At 56.7% G+C, this 15,531-nt stretch overlaps 1 protein-coding gene across 4 annotated transcripts in view; it reads left to right on the top strand.

Moving 5' to 3' along the window:
* Window positions 1-15,531, top strand: part of SERINC2 (serine incorporator 2) — a 313,329-nt gene that overhangs the window by 117,172 nt on the left and 180,626 nt on the right. The window lies entirely within an intron of this gene.

Below are 15,531 nucleotides of genomic sequence, written 5' to 3'. Positions count from 1 at the left end.
GGGCGGGGCCCCTCAGGGTCCAATTTGGCGGGCGGGGCCCGTCGGCCTCCGATTTGGCGGGCGGGGCCCGTCGGCCTCCGATTTGGCGGGCGGGGCCCGTCGGCCTCCGATTTGGTGGGTGGGGCCGGGGGGGCACTTACTTTTCACACACGGGGCCGGGGGGCACTTACTTTTCACACACGGGGCGGGGGGGCACTTACTTTTCACACACGGGGCCGCGGGGCACTTACTTTTCACACACGGGGCCGGGGGGGGCACTTACTTTTCACACACAAGGCCGGGGGGGCACTTACTTTTCACACACGGGGCCGGGGGGGCACTTACTTTTCACACACGGGGCCGGGGGGGGCACTTACTTTTCACACATGGGACCGGGGGGGCACTTACTTTTCACACACGGGACGAGAGGGTGTCATAGTCACTTTATTCTGATGTTTGACTTTGATAAATGATCATGTCCTAAAATGGACACCGTACATTTGCATAGCTGCCATCTTTGGAAGGTCAAGTTGGGGGTAATGGAAAGTTCGCCATTATTTCCTATGGGAATTTTTTTTTTAAAAAAAAATGCGATTTAAATAAAATCTACATATCGGATCGACTATAAAAGTCATAGCACACCTGTCCCCACCGAGGCCTTCGAAACGCCGCCTGAACGGGGTCTCTGCGCCGAGCGGTTTGGGCCGCATTAATTGCGGAAAACGCGGAGAAGAAGAATAATAATAACTAGATGGGCATTTCCTGAAGGAAATACATGGTGCTTGAACAGCACTGCCAGCTGCCAATGAACCTCAGGAGCAAGTCTGGCATGCAGGGCCCTGCCCCTGGGTATCCAATTTGGCCCCTTGGTAGCCACTTTGATGTGCGGGGCCCCTTGTTAGCAACTTTGGCCCCTTGGTAGAAACTTTGATGTGTGGGGCCCCTTGTTAGCAACTTTGGCCCCTTGGTAGCCATTTTGGCATGCAGGAATCCTTGGTAGCCATTTTGGCATTTAGGAATCCTCGGTAGCCACTTTAATCGGAGGCCGGGGACCCTCGGCCTCCGATTTGGAGGCCGGGGACCCTCGGCCTCCGATTTGGAGGCCGGGGACCCTCGGCCTCCGATTTGGTGGCCGGGGACCCTCGGCCTCCGATTTGGTGGCCGGGGACCCTCGGCCTCCGATTTGGTGGCCGGGGACCCTCGGCCTCCGATTCGGTGGCCGGGGACCCTCGGCCTCCGATTTGGTGGGCGGGGCCGGGGGGGCACTTACTTTTCACACACGGGGCCGGGGGGGCACTTACTTTTCACACACGGGGCCGGGGGGGCACTTACTTTTCACACACGGGGCCGGGGGGGCACTTACTTTTCACACACGGGGCCGGGGGGGCACTTACTTTTCACACACGGGGCCGGGGGGGCACTTACTTTTCACACACGGGGCCGGGGGGGCACTTACTTTTCACACACGGGGCCGGGGGGGCACTTACTTTTCACACACGGGGCCGGGGGGGCACTTACTTTTGACACACGGGGCCGGGGGGGCACTTACTTTTCACACACGGGACGAGAGGGTGTCATATTCACTTTATTCTGATGTTTGACTGTGATAAATATAAAGCGCTGCGGAATATGTTGGCGCTATATAAATAAAATTATTATTATTATTATTATTATAAATGATCATGTCCTAAAATGGACATTTGCATAGCTGCCATCTTTGGAAGGTCAAGCTGGGGGTAATGGAAAGTTCGCCATTATTTCCTATGGGAAATTTTTTTTTTTAAATGCGATTTAAATAAAATCTACATATCGGATCGACTATAAAAGTCATAGCACACCTGTCCCCACCGAGGCCTTCGAAACGCCGCCTGAACGGGGTCTCTGCGCCGAGCGGTTCGGGCCGCATTAATTGCGGAAAACGCGGAGAAGAAGAAGAATAAAATATAAGAAATCGGATTACAATATGTTGCTTGAACCTAGGAGGGTTCAAGCACCATAATAACTAGATGGGCATTTCCTGAAGGAAATACATGGTGCTTGAACAGCGCTGCCAGCTGCCAATGAACCTCAGGAGCAAGTCTGGCATGCAGGGCCCTGCCCCTGGGTATCCAATTTGGCCCCTTGGTAGCCACTTTGATGTGCGGGGCCCCTTGTTAGCAACTTTGGCCCCTTGGTAGCCATTTTGGCATGCAGGAATCCTTGGTAGCCACTTTGGCCACATCCCCTTATATACAAACATCACTCCTATATACAGACACCACTCCTATATACAAACATCCCTCTATATACAGACACCACTACCATATACAGAGATCCCTCTATATACAGATACCACTCCTATATACAGACATACCCCTATATACAGACAGCACTAGAATATACAGAAATCCCCCTATATACAGACACCACTTCTATATAAAGACATCCCTCTATATACAGACACCACTCCTATATACAGACACCACTCCTATATGCAGGCACCTCTCCTATATACAGACATCCCTCTATATACAGACACCACTCCTATATACAGACATCCCCCTATATACAGACATCCCCCTATATACAGACATCTCTACTATATACAGACATCCCTCTATATACAGACACCATTCCTATATACAGACATCCCTCTGTATACAGACACCACTCCTATATACAGACATCCCTCTGTATACAGACACCTCTCCTATATACAGACATCCCTCTATATACAGACACCACTCCTATATACAGACATCCCCCTATATACAGACACCACTCCTATATACAGACATCCCTCTATATACAGACACCACTCCTATATACAGACATCCCCCTATATACAGACAACACTCCTATATACAGACATCCCCCTATATACAGACACCACTCCTATATACAGACATCCCCCTATATACAGACACCACTCCTATATACAGACATCCCCCTACATACAGACACCACTCCTATATACAGACATCCCCCTATATACAGACACCACTCCTATATACAGACATCCCTCTGTATACAGACACCACTCCTATATACAGACATCCCTCTGTATACAGACACCACTCCTATATACAGACATCCCTCTATATACAAACACCACTCCTATATACAGACATCCCTCTATATACAGACACCACTCCTATATACAGACATCCCCCTATATACAGACACCACTCCTATATACAGACATCCCTCTATATACAGACACCACTCCTATATACAGACATCCCTCTGTATACAGACACCACTCCTATATACAGACACCACTCCTATATACAGACACCACTCCTATATACAGACACCACTCCTATATACAGACACCACTCCTATATACAGACACCACTCCTATATACAGACACCACTCCTATATACAGACACCACTCCTATATATACAGACACCACTCCTATATATACAGACACCACTCCTATATATACAGACACCACTCCTATATATACAGACACCACTCCTATATATACAGACACCACTCCTATATATACAGACACCACTCCTATATATAGACACCACTCCTATATATAGACACCACTCCTATATATAGACACCACTCCTATATATATACAGACACCACTCCTATATATACAGACACCACTCCTATATATACAGACACCACTCCTATATATACAGACACCACTCCTATATATACAGACACCACTCCTATATATACAGACACCCCCCTATATACAGACTCCTATATACAGGTCAGAGTTATGGGTCACTTACTTTTCACACACGGGGCCAGGGGGGCACTTACTTTTCACACACGGGGCCGGGGGGCACTTGCTTTTCACACACGGGGCCGGTGGGCACTTACTTTTCACACACGGGGTGGAACTTACTTTTGCACACGGGGCCGGGGGCGCACTTACTTTTGCACACGGGGCCGGGGGCGCACTTACTTTTGCACACGGGGCCGGGGGCGCACTTACTTTTGCACACGGGGCCGGGGGCGCGCTTTTGCACACGGGGCCGGGGGCGCACTTACTTTTGCACACGGGGCCGGGGGCGCGCTTTTGCACACGGGGCCGGGGGCGCACTTACTTTTGCACACGGGGCCGGGGGCGCACTTACTTTTGCACACGGGGCCGGGGGCGCACTTTTGCACACGGGGCTGGGGGCGCACTTTCTTTTGCACACTGGGCCGGGGGCGCACTTACTTTTGCACACGGGGCTGGGGGCGCACTTACTTTTGCACACGGGGCCGGGGGCGCACTTACTTTTGCACACGGGGCCGGGGGGGCACTTACTTTTCACACACGGGGCCGGGGGGGCACTTAATTTTCACACACGGGGCCGAGGGGGCACTTACTTTTCACACACGGGACGAGAGGGTGTCATAGTCACTTTATTCTGATGTTTGACTTTGATAAATGATCATGTCCTAAAATGGACACCGTACATTTGCATAGCTGCCATCTTTGGAAGGTCAAGTTCGGGGTAATGGAAAGTTCGCCATTATTTCCTATGGGAAATTTTTTTTTTAAATAAAATCTACATATCGGATCGACTATAAAAGTCATAGCACACCTGTCCCCACCGAGGCCTTCGAAACGCCGTCTGAACGGGGTCTCTGCGCCGAGCGGTTCGGGCCGCATTAATTGCGGAAAACGCGGAGAAGAATAATAACTAGATGGGTATTTCCTGAAGGAACTACAGATAGTGCTTTGGAATGGTGCCCGGGCTGCCCCTGCAAGACTTTCACACTTGGGTGCCCCTCAGGCGCTGGTTTGGTAGTTGTAGCCCCTCATTTGGTGGCCCGGGTCACTCTGGGTCCGATTTGGTGGCCCGGGTCACTCTGGGTCCGATTTGGTGGCCCGGGTCACTCTGGGTCCGATTTGGTGGCCCGGGTCACTCTGGGTCCGATTTGGTGGCCCGGGTCACTCTGGGTCCGATTTGGTGGCCCGGGTCACTCTGGGTCCGATTTGGTGGCCCGGGTCACTCTGGGTCCGATTTGGTGGCCCGGGTCACTCTGGGTCCGATTTGGTGGCCCGGGTCACTCTGGGTCCGATTTGGTGGCCCGGGTCACTCTGGGTCCGATTTGGTGGCCCGGGTCACTCTGGGTCCGATTTGGTGGCCCGGGTCACTCTGGGTCCGATTTGGTGGCCCGGGTCTCTCTGGGTCCGATTTGGTGGGCCGGGTCACTCTGGGTCCGATTTGGCGGGCGGCGCCACTCTGGGTCCGATTTGGCGGGCGGCGCCACTCTGGGTCCGATTTGGCGGGCGGCGCCACTCTGGGTCCGATTTGGCGGGCGGCGCCACTCTGGGTCCGATTTGGCGGGCGGCGCCACTCTGGGTCCGATTTGGCGGGCGGCGCCACTCTGGGTCCGATTTGGCGGGCGGCGCCACTCTGGGTCCGATTTGGCGGGCGGCGCCACTCTGGGTCCGATTTGGCGGGCGGCGCCACTCTGGGTCCGATTTGGCGGGCGGCGCCACTCTGGGTCCGATTTGGCGGGCGGCGCCACTCTGGGTCCGATTTGGCGGGCGGCGCCACTCTGGGTCCGATTTGGCGGGCGGCGCCACTCTGGGTCCGATTTGGCGGGCGGCGCCACTCTGGCGGGCGGCGCCACACTGGGTCCAATTTGGCGGGCGGCGCTACTCTGGGTCCGATTTGGCGGGCGGCGCCACTCTGGATCCGATTTGGCGGGCGGCGCCACTCTGGGTCCGATTTGGCGGGCGACGCCACTCTGGGTCCGATTTGGCGGGCGACGCCACTCTGGGTCCGATTTGGCGGGCGGCGCCACTCTGGGTCCGATTTGGTGGCCCGGGTCACTCTGGGTCCGATTTGGTGGCCCGGGTCACTCTGGGTCCGATTTGGTGGCCCGAGTCACTCTGGGTCCGATTTGGTGGCCCGGGTCACTCTGGGTCCGATTTGGTGGCCCGGGTCACTCTGGGTCCGATTTGGTGGCCCGGGTCACTCTGGGTCCGATTTGGTGGCCCGGGTAACTCTGGGTCCGATGTGGTGGCCCGGGTCACTCTGGGTCCGATGTGGTGGCCCGGGTCACTCTGGGTCCGATGTGGTGGCCCGGGTCACTCTGGGTCCGATGTGGTGGCCCGGGTCACTCTGGGTCCGATGTGGTGGCCCGGGTCACTCTGGGTCCGATGTGGTGGCCCGGGTCACTCTGGGTCCGATGTGGTGGCCCGGGTCACTCTGGGTCCGATTTGGTGGCCCGGGTCACTCTGGGTCCGATTTGGTGGCCCGGGTCACTCTGACAGCAGGATAAGGGAATGGCTGATAACAGAGAGAATAGACTGACAGCACGACAGGGGAATGGCTGATAACAGAGAGAAATAGACTGACAGCAGGACAGGGGAATGGCTGATAACAGAGAAAAAGACTGACAGCAGGATGGGGGAATGGCTGATAACAGGGAGAATAGACTGAAAGCAGGACAGGGGAATGGCTGATAACAGAGAGAAATAGATGGGTATTTCCTGAATGAACTATAGATAGTGCTTTGGAATGGTGCCCGGGCTGCCCCTGCAAGACTTTCACACTTGGGTGCCCCTCAGGCGCTGGTTTGGTAGTTGTAGCCCCTCAGGGTTGAGGCCACTCTGGGTCCGATTTGGCGGGCGGCGCCACTCTGGGTCCGATTTCGTGGCCCGGGTCACTCTGGGTCCGATTTGGTGGCCCGGGTCACTCTGGGTCCGATTTGGTGGCCCGAGTCACTCTGGGTCCGATTTGGTGGCCCGGGTCACTCTGGGTCCGATTTGGTGGCCCGGGTCACTCTGGGTCCGATTTGGTGGCCCGGGTCACTCTGGGTCCGATTTGGTTGCCCGGGTAACTCTGGGTCCGATGTGGTGGCCCGGGTCACTCTGGGTCCGATGTGGTGGCCCGGGTCACTCTGGGTCCGATGTGGTGGCCCGGGTCACTCTGGGTCCGATGTGGTGGCCCGGGTCACTCTGGGTCCGATGTGGTGGCCCGGGTCACTCTGGGTCCGATGTGGTGGCCCGGGTCACTCTGGGTCCGATGTGGTGGCCCGGGTCACTCTGGGTCCGATGTGGTGGCCCGGGTCACTCTGGGTCCGATTTGGTGGCCCGGGTCACTCTGGGTCCGATTTGGTGGCCCGGGTCACTCTGGGTCCGATTTGGTGGCCCGGATCACTCTGGGTCCGATTTGGTGGCCCGGGTCTCTCTGGGTCCGATTTGGTGGCCCGGGTCACTCTGGGTCCGATTTGGTGGCCCGGGTCACTCTGGGTCCGATTTGGTGGCCTGGGTCACTCTGGGTCCGATTTGGTGGCCCGGGTCACTCTGGGTCCGATTTGGTGGCCCGGGTCACTCTGACAGCAGGATAAGGGAATGGCTGATAACAGAGAGAATAGACTGACAGCACGACAGGGGAATGGCTGATAACAGAGAGAAATAGACTGACAGCAGGACAGGGGAATGGCTGATAACAGAGAAAAAGACTGACAGCAGGATGGGGGAATGGCTGATAACAGGGAGAATAGACTGAAAGCAGGACAGGGGAATGGCTGATAACAGAGAGAAATAGATGGGTATTTCCTGAATGAACTATAGATAGTGCTTTGGAATGGTGCCCGGGCTGCCCCTGCATGACTTTCACACTTGGGTGCCCCTCAGGCGCTGGTTTGGTAGTTGTAGCCCCTCAGGGTTGAGGCCACTCTGGGTCCGATTTGGCGGGCGGCGCCGCTCTGGGTCCGATTTGGCGGGCGGCGCCACTCTGGGTCCGATTTGGCGGGCGGCGCCACTCTGGGTCCGATTTGGCGGGCGGCGCCACTCTGGGTCCGATTTGGCGGGCGGCATCACTCTGGGTCCGATTTGGTGGGCGGCGCCACTCTGGGTCCGATTTGGCGGGCGGCGCCACTCTGGGTCCGATTTGGCGGGCGGCGCCACTCTGGGTCCGATTTGGCGGGCGGCGCCACTCCGGGTCCGATTTGGCGGGCGGTGCCACTCCGTGTCCGATTTGGTGGGCGGCGCCACTCCGGGTCCGATTTGGCGGGCGGCACCACTTTGGGTCCGATTTGGCGGGCGGCGCCACTCCGAGTCCGATTTGGCGGGCGGCGCCACTCTGGCGGGCGGCGCCACTCCGGGTCCGATTTGGCGGGCGGTGCCACTCCGGGTCCAATTTGGCGGGCGGTGCCACTCCGGGTCCGATTTGGTGGGCGGCGCCACTCCGGGTCCGATTTGGCGGGCGGCGCCACTCCGGGTCCGATTTGGCGGGCCGGGTCACTCTGGGTCCGATTTGGTGGCCCGGGTCACTCTGGGTCCGATTTGGTGGCCCGGGTCACTCTGGGTCCGATTTGTTGGGCCGGGTCACTCTGGGTCCGATTTGGTGGGCCGGGTCACTCTGGGTCCGATTTGGTGGGCCGGGTCACTCTGGGTCCGATTTGGTGGGACGGGTCACTCTGGGTCCGATTTGGTGGGCCGGGTCACTCTGGGTCCGATTTGGTGGGCCGGGTCAATCTGGGTCCGATTTGGTGGGCCGGGTCACTCTGGGTCCGATTTGGTGGGCCGGGTCACTCTGACTGACAGCAGGATAAGGGAATGGCTGATAACAGAGAATAGACTGACAGCAGGACAAGGGAATGGCTGATAACAGAGAGAATAGACTGACAGCAGGACAGGGGAATTGCTGATAACAGAGAGAAATAGACTGACAGCAGGACAGGGAATGGCTGATAACAGAGAATAGACTGACAGCAGGACAGGGGAATGGCTGATAACAGAGAGAATAGACTGACAGCAGGACGGGGAATGGCTGATAACAGAGATAATAGACTGACAGCAGGACGGGGAATGGCTGATAACAGAGAGAATAGACTGACAGCAGGACAGGGGAATGGCTGATAACAGAGAGAATAGACTGACAGCAGGACAGGGGAATGGCTGATAACAGAGAGAAATAGACTGACAGCAGTACGGGGAATGGCTGATAACAGAGAGAAAAAGATGGGTATTTCCTGAAGGAACTACAGATAGTGCTTTGGAATGGTGCCCGGGTTGCCCCAGCAAGACTTTCACACTTGGGTGCCCCTCAGGCGCTGGTTTGGTAGTTGTAGCCACTCTGGGTCCGATATGGTGGGCGCTGTATACTGCGCGGCTCTGCGCTGTATGCTGCGCGGCTCTGCGCTGTATGCTGCGGGGCTCTGCGCTGTATGCTGCGGGGCTCTGCGCTGTATGCTGCGGGGCTCTGCGCTGTATGCTGCGGGGCTCTGCGCTGTATGCTGCGGGGCTCTGCGCTGTATGCTGCGGGGCTCTGCGCTGTATGCTGCGGGGCTCTGCGCTGTATGCTGCGGGGCTCTGCGCTGTATGCTGCGGGGCTCTGCGCTGTATGCTGCGGGGCTCTGCGCTGTATGCTGCGGGGCTCTGCGCTGTATGCTGCGGGGCTCTGCGCTGTATGCTGCGGGGCTCTGCGCTGTATGCTGCGGGGCTCTGCGCTGTATGCTGCGGGGCTCTGCGCTGTATGCTGCGGGGCTCTGCGCTGTATGCTGCGGGGCTCTGCGCTGTATGCTGCGGGGCTCTGCGCTGTATGCTGCGGGGCTCTGCGCTGTATGCTGCGGGGCTCTGCGCTGTATGCTGCGGGGCTCTGCGCTGTATGCTGCGGGGCTCTGCGCTGTATGCTGCGGGGCTCTGCGCTGTATGCTGCGGGGCTCTGCGCTGTATGCTGCGGGGCTCTGCGCTGTATGCTGCGGGGCTCTGCGCTGTATGCTGCGGGGCTCTGCGCTGTATGCTGCGGGGCTCTGCGCTGTATGCTGCGGGGCTCTGCGCTGTATGCTGCGCGGCTCCGCGCTGTATGCTGCGCGGCTCCGCGCTGTATAATGTGCGGCTCCGCGCTGTATAATGCGGAGCTCCGCGCTGTATACTGCGGAGCTCTGCGCTTTATGCTGCGGGGCTCTGCGCTGTATAATGCGGAGCTCCGCGCTGTATACTGCGGGGCTCTGCGCTATATGCTGCGCGGCTCTGCGCTGTATGCTGCGGGGCTCTGCGCTTTATACTGTAATAATAATAAGACTACAGATAGTCCTTTTGAATTGTGCTGTGCTGTCACTTTAAGAGCTGATATTATCTGACAAAACGGTGACCTGGTGGAGTTGGTTGGCGTTGGCATAGTAACTGTGTCTGACTGCGCATATCAATGAGCTAATCAGCCAGGTGGCATTTGGCAGTTAAGTTTTTTTTAGAAATTGCCTCAGAAACCAGCCCATTTTAAACGTATAGCAAAATTTCCCTATTGAAATGCATTGAAACAATGCTTTCCAATGAGGGGGAAACAATTTTCAAATGCAAATTGCGCCAAAACTACAAATCCGATCGACATGAAAATAACTTACCACACCTCTCGTGGACGCTGGCTTCGAAATGACACCTCACTGGAGTCTGTGCGTTCAGCGGTTCGGGCCGCATTAACTGCGAAAAAAAGCCTAATAATAAGAAAAATAATAATAAGAAGAAGTTTACCACGGTGGAATAACAGTATAGTGCTTTGTTCCAAAGCACTGTAATAATAATAATAAGTTTACCACGGTGGAATAACAGTATAGTGCTTTGTTCCAAAGCACTATAATAATAATAAGTTATCCACGTTCGGATTACAATATAGTGCTTTGTTCCAAAGCACTATAATAAGAAGTTTACCACGATGGAATAACAGTATAGTGCTTTGTTCCAAAGCACTATAACTAGATGGGTATTTCCTGAAGGAACTACAGATAGTGCTTTGGAATGGTGCCCGGGCTGCCCCTGCAAGACTTTCACACTTGGGTGCCCCTCAGGCGCTGGTTTGGTAGTTGTAGCCCCTCAGGGTTGAGGCCACTCTGGGTCCGATTTGGGGGGCGGGGTCACTCTGGGTCCGATTTGGCGGGCGGTGCCATTCTGGGTCCGATTTGGCGTTCGGCGCCACTCTGGGTCCGATTTGGCGGGCGGCGCCACTCTGGGTCCGATTTGGCGGGCGGCGCCACTCTGGGTCCGATTTGGCGGGCGGCGCCACTCTGGGTCCGATTTGGCGGGCGGCGCCACTCTGGGTCCGATTTGGCGGGCGGCGCCACTCTGGGTCCGATTTGGCGGGCGGCGCCACTCTGGGTCCGATTTGGCGGGTGGCGCCACTCTGGGTCCGATTTGGCGGGCGGCGCCACTCCGGCGGGCGGCGCCACTCCGGCGGGCGGCGCCACTCCGGGTCCGATTTGGCGGGCGGCGTCACTCCGGGTCCGATTTGGCGGGCGGCGTCACTCCGGGTCCGATTTGGCGGGCGGCGCCACTCCGGGTCCGATTTGGCGGGCGGCGCCACTCCGGGTCCGATTTGGCGGGCGGCGCCACTCCGGGTCCGATTTGGCGGGCGGCGCCACTCCGGGTCCGATTTGGCGGGCGGCGCCACTCCGGGTCCGATTTGGCGGGCGGCGCCACTCCGGGTCCGATTTGGCGGGCGGCGCCACTCCGGGTCCGATTTGGCGGGCGGCGCCACTCCGGGTCCGATTTGGCGGGCGGCGCCACTCCGGGTCCGATTTGGCGGGCGGCGCCACTCCGGGTCCGATTTGGCGGGCGGCGCCACTCCGGGTCCGATTTGGCGGGCGGCGCCACTCCGGGTCCGATTTGGCGGGCGGCGCCACTCCGGGTCCGATTTGGCGGGCGGCGCCACTCCGGGTCCGATTTGGCGGGCGGCGCCACTCCGGGTCCGATTTGGCGGGCGGCGCCACTCCGGGTCCGATTTGGCGGGCGGCGCCACTCCGGGTCCGATTTGGCGGGCGGCGCCACTCCGGGTCCGATTTGGCGGGCGGCGCCACTCCGGGTCCGATTTGGCGGGCGGCGCCACTCCGGGTCCGATTTGGCGGGCGGCGCCACTCCGGGTCCGATTTGGCGGGCGGCGCCACTCTGGGTCCGATTTGGTGGGCGGGGTCACTCTGGGTCTGATTTAGGGGGCGGGGTCACTCTGGGTCCGATTTGGTGGGCCGGGCCCCTCGGGGTCCGATTTGGTGGGCCGGGCCTCTCGGGTTCCGAATTGGTGAGCGGGGTAATCTACTATCTAATTATCTAAGGGCACTTCCGTCTTTCTGTCTCACAACACCGCTACGTCATCATCTCGTGAGACCGCAATGCACTCTTGGGACCGGAGCGCGCAACAAGCATCGGGTACCGGCCACTCCAGGTGCAACAAGCATCGTGTACCGGCCGCTCTAGGAGGTGCAACAACCATCAGATACCGGCCGCTCCAGGAGGTGAGTATGTAACTTTTTTTATTTTAATTCTTTTTTTTTTTTTAACAGGGATATGCAGTATACTATGTGACTGGACAATATACTACGTGACTGGGCAGTATAACTACGTGGCTCTGCGCTGTATACTGCGTGGCTCTGTGCTGTATACTGCGTGGCTCTGCGCTGTATACTACGCGGCTCTGCGCTGTATACTACGCGGCTCTGCGCTGTATACTGCGTGGCTCTGCGCTGTGTACTGCGCGGCTCTGCGCTGTGTGCTGCACGGCTCTGCGCTGTGTACTGCGCGGCTCTGCACTGTGTACTGCGCGTTCTGCGCTGTATACTGCGCGGCTCTGCGCTGTATACTGCGCAGCTCTGCGCAGCTCTGCGCTTTGTACTGCGCGGCTCTGCGCTATATACTGCGTGGCTCTTCGCTGTATACTACGCGGCTCTGCGCTGTGTACTGTGCGGCTCTGCGCTGTGTACTGCGCGTGTCCGTGCTGTGTACTGCGCGTGTCTGCGCTGTATACTGCGGGGCTCTGCACTGTATACTGCGGGGCTCTGCGCTGTATACTACGCGGCTCAGCGCTGTATACTGCGCGGCTCTGCGCTGCATACTGCGTGGCTCTACGCTGCGTACTGCGCGGCTCTGCGCTGTATACTGGGTGGCTCTGCGCTGTGTACTGCGCGGCTCTGTGCTGTGTACTGTGCGGCTCTGCGCTGTGTACTGCGCGGCTCTGCGCTGTGTACTGCGCGGCTCTGCGCTGTGTACTGCGCGGCTCTGCGCTTTATACTGTGCGGCTCTGCGCTCTGTACTGCGCGGCTCTGCGCTGTGTACTGCGCAGCTCTGCGCTGTATACTGCGCGGCTCTGCGCTGTGTACTGCGCGGCTCTGCGCTGTGTACTGCTCGGCTCTGCGCTGTGTACTGCGCGGCTCTGCGCTGTGTACTGCGCGGCTCTGCGCTGTGTACTGCGCGGCTCTGCGCTGTGTACTGCGCGGCTCTGCGCTGTGTACTGCACGGCTCTGCGCGGTATACTGCGCGGCTCTGCGCTTTATACTGTGCGGCTCTGCGCTCTGTACTGCACGGCTCTGCGCTGTCTACTGCGCGGCTCTGCGCTGTGTACTGCTCGGCTCTGCGCTGTGTACTGCGCGGCTCTCCGCTTTATACTGCGCGGCTCTGCGCTTTATACTGCGCGGCTTTGCGCTGTGTACTGCATGGCTCTGCGCTGTGTACTGCATGGCTCTGCGCTGTGTACTGCGCGGCTCTGCGCTGTGTACTGCGCGGCTCTGCGCTGTGTACTGCACGGCTCTGCGCTTTATACTGCGCGGCTCTGCGCTGTGTACTGCACGGCTCTGCGCTGTGTACTGCGCGGCTCTGCGCTGTGTACTGCGCGGCTCTGCGCTTTATACTGCGCGGCTCTGCGCTGTGTACTGCGCGGCTCTGCGCTGTGTACTGCGCGGCTCTGCGCTGTGTACTGCACGGCTCTGCACTGTATACTGCGTGGCTGTGCAATATACTACGTGGACATGCATATTCTAGAATACCCGATGAGTTAGAATCGGGCCACAGTCTAATAATCATAAGACTACGGATAGTGGTTTGGAATTGTGCTGTACTGTCACTTTAAGAGCTGATATTATCTGACAAAACTTGTGACCTGGTGAGCTGATGTAGATTTCATAGGAGTTGGCATAGTAACTGTGTCTGACTGCGCATATCAATGAGCTAATCAGCCAGGTGGCAGTTATTTTTAGAAATTGCCTCAGAAACCAGCCCATTATAAACGTATAGGAAAATTTCTCCATTGAAACGCATTGAAAGACTTTTTTCAAACACAAATTGCGCAAAAACTACAAATCCGATCGACACGAAAAATACTTAGCACACCTCTCAGGAACGCTGGCTTCGAAATGACACCTCACTGGAGTCTGTGAGTTTAGCGGTTCGGGCCGCATTACGTGCGGACTGAATAATAAGAATAAGAAGAAGTTTACCACGGTGGAATAACAGTATAGTGCTTTGTTCCAAAGCACTATAATAATAAGAACTAGATGGGTATTTCCTGAAGGAACTACAGATAGTGCTTTGGAATGGTGCCCGGGCTGCCCCTGCAAGACTTTCACACTTGGGTGCCCCTCAGGCGCTGGTTTGGTAGTTGTAGCCCCTCAGGGTTGAGCTTAACCCCTGGGGACCTGCTGAGGCCACTTGCGCCTCCTAGGGCCCATTTTTTGATCTTCAGAAAATGTAAGAGCAAATTAAAAATGGAAATTGCAGATCTGACATCGGCCAACATGTGGAAGATCCCCAGAACATATAAGGTGAAGTTTAAATGTGTCAAGATTAGGGTTGAGCTGAACCGTTCCCTGAGGTTCGTTATTAGTAGCGAATCTTGTGTGTTTGTATTCACTTTTGGTGCATACGAACACACGCTGAAAGTTCGTTCCCCCCAATTTTTTTTTTTTCTGTCATCTTACCTGTCGGCGGCGTGGGGTCAGCAGAGCAGGTTTCCAGGATCAGCACCATTCACAGGTCCCGGCATCAGCACCATCAGCAGCTCCCGGCATCATCACCATTGGCAGGTCCTGGCCTCATCACCATCGGCAGGTCCCAGCATCATCGGCATGTCCCAACATCAGCACCATCGGGAAGGTCTCGGCATCAGCACCATCGGCAGGTCCCGGCATCAGCACCATCGGCAGGTCACAGCATCATCACCATCGGCAGGTCACAGCATCATCATCATCGGCAGGTCCCACAGCATCGGAGTAGCAGGTCCCGGCATCAGCAGCATGTGAGATGACAGCGAAAGAGCAGGTCCCGGCATCAGTGGAGTCAATGGGTTAAGAGCAGGGACTCTTCCGGAGCTCTGGAGTCCCTGCTCGTAACCCATTGACTCCACCGCCTATGCCGCTATGCATATGCATATGCGTACACATAAGACAATATGCGTACGTATATGAGAGAATATGTGTACGCATATTAGCGAATATATGTACGCATATTAGCGAATATGCATACGTACAGTATATACGCACTTTTTCCCCTATTGCGTATGTTCGTATTCGTGTGTATTAGTATTCAGATTCGTACAAAAAAAAGTTAGTATTTGGAAATGGTTCCAACTAACGGCAAAAAGACGGTTTCGGCTCATCCCTAGTCAAGATCACTAGCAATATCGTCTGCCAAAAGCGGCTACCAAAGATCTAGCAATCAGATTTCTCTAAGCTTAAACTTGGTCGAGAACCGGGCACCAAGCAATCATTTGCTCATCTCTATCTGCTAGCAGATGATATTGCAACCAATATTGTATTGTGTAAAGCCCACCATGCAAAATTCTCACATTCATTTGTTTGTCTACTTTTTTGTACCACAATGATTGTATATGAGGTCTTG

Source organism: Ranitomeya variabilis, chromosome 3 (assembly GCF_051348905.1).
Source record: "Ranitomeya variabilis isolate aRanVar5 chromosome 3, aRanVar5.hap1, whole genome shotgun sequence".
Lineage (NCBI taxonomy): Eukaryota > Metazoa > Chordata > Amphibia > Anura > Dendrobatidae > Ranitomeya > Ranitomeya variabilis.
The sequence above is the reverse complement of the archived record's forward strand: the minus strand, read 5'-3'. Positions and strand labels throughout refer to the sequence as shown.